The 1,682-nt window shown below is 40.2% G+C and overlaps 1 pseudogene; it reads right to left on the minus strand.

Annotated features, from left to right (window-relative positions):
* Positions 1-524: 524 nt before the first annotated feature.
* On the minus strand, positions 525-625 carry LOC129559643 (U6 spliceosomal RNA; annotated as a pseudogene).
* Positions 626-1,682: the final 1,057 nt, after the last annotated feature.

A 1,682-nucleotide genomic window follows, 5' to 3' on the forward strand; every position in this document is an offset into this window, starting at 1 on the left:
TTTCCTACATTTTCTTTTATGGTATCAGTTCTTCTGTTAAAGCCTTTGGTTGATTTTGAGTAAAGTGTTGTGATTTGAGTGAAATAGGGGTCCAATTTCATTGTTCTGCATGTGTATTTCCAGTTTTCCACCACCATTTGTTAAAAAGACTCTTATTTCCCACTGGGTGTTCTCTTGGCACCCTTGTTAAGTATTAGTTGACTATGTATGCCATTATTTTATTCTGGGTTCTCTATCTGTTCCATTTTTGTCTGTGTGTCTCTTTGTGCACCAGTGCTATACTGTTTTATCATGTTACATCTTTATAGTACAGTTTGAAGTCAGGAAAAGTCATGACTCTGTTTTTGTTATTCTTTCTCATTATTGCTTTGGCTATTCAGAGTCTTCTGTAGTTCCACAAAAGCTTTAGGATTCTCCTCTATTTCTGTGAAAAATGCCTTTGTTTGATGGGCATTGTGTAGGTGGCTTTGGGTATAATGATCATTTTAAAAATATTAATTCTTCCAATCCATGGACATGAGATAGAAAAAATGGAATATCGCACAAATTTGCATGTCACTTGTGCACAGGGGCCATGTTGTTTTCTGTGTATTGTTCCAATTTTAGTATGTCTTGCTGAAGTGAACTTGGGGATCTTTAACAGGGCATGCCCAGCAACAGAGGCCCTACAATTCAGGGCTGTCATTAGTCCACAAGTAATTCCTTGGAAGGAAAGTTATGACCAAACTAGATAGCATATTAAAAAGCAGAGACATTACTTTGCCAACAAAGGTCCATCTAGTCAAGGCTATGGTTTTTCCAGTGGTCATGTATGGATGTGAGAGTCGGACTGTGAAGAAAGCTGATCACCGAAGAATTGATGCTTTTGAACTGTGGTGTTGGAGAAGACTCTGGAGAGTCCCTTAGACTACAAGGAGATCCAACCAGTCCATTCTAAAGGAGATCAGTCCTGGGTGTTCACTGGAAGGACTGATGCTAAAGCTGAAACTCCAATACTTTGGCCACCTCATGCGACGAGTTGACTCACTGGAAAAGACTCTCATGCTGGGAGGGATTGGGGGCAGGAGGAGAAGGGGACGACAGAGAATGAGTTGCTGGATGGCATCACCGACTTGATGGACATGAGTTTGAATGAACTCCGGGAGTTGGTGATGGACAGGGAGGCCTGGTGTGCTGTGATTCATGGGGTCGCGAAGAGTCGGACACGACTGAGCAACTGAACTGAACTGAACTAAACTGAACCTTTACCCTAATTTGAGAAAACCTACAGACAAGGCCCAATGCCAAGGTGTCTGGTCCCACATATGGAACGTAAGCTTACCTGTTTTGCCAGGCAGTTGTATAGAGTGCACAACCAACAAAACTTCATGTATTTCTATTTTTATTTAATTCCAGGCCACATAGAAGAGACTGGCAATATAATTTCACAGAATAGAATGCAGACACTCTCATTTTGGCATTCCCCCTTAGTTTATTAGGCATGTCTGGTTTACAAAAAGGAAACTAATTAATAGGAAAGTGATATCCTTTGTTTCAATCTTCACATCTTTAAAAGCAGTATAAATATGCTGTTGTGGGATAGGACAAGCAGAAGCGTGACGACAGTATTTAGGCTCTTGTACATTTCTTACGTACAAATTTCATAATAATTATGTTCACTTGGAACTGTATGTATATTTTGT

This window comes from Moschus berezovskii, chromosome 8, assembly GCF_049115385.1.
Source record: "Moschus berezovskii isolate FMDL1 chromosome 8, NW_MosBer_1.0, whole genome shotgun sequence".
In the NCBI taxonomy this organism is placed as follows: domain Eukaryota; kingdom Metazoa; phylum Chordata; class Mammalia; order Artiodactyla; family Moschidae; genus Moschus; species Moschus berezovskii.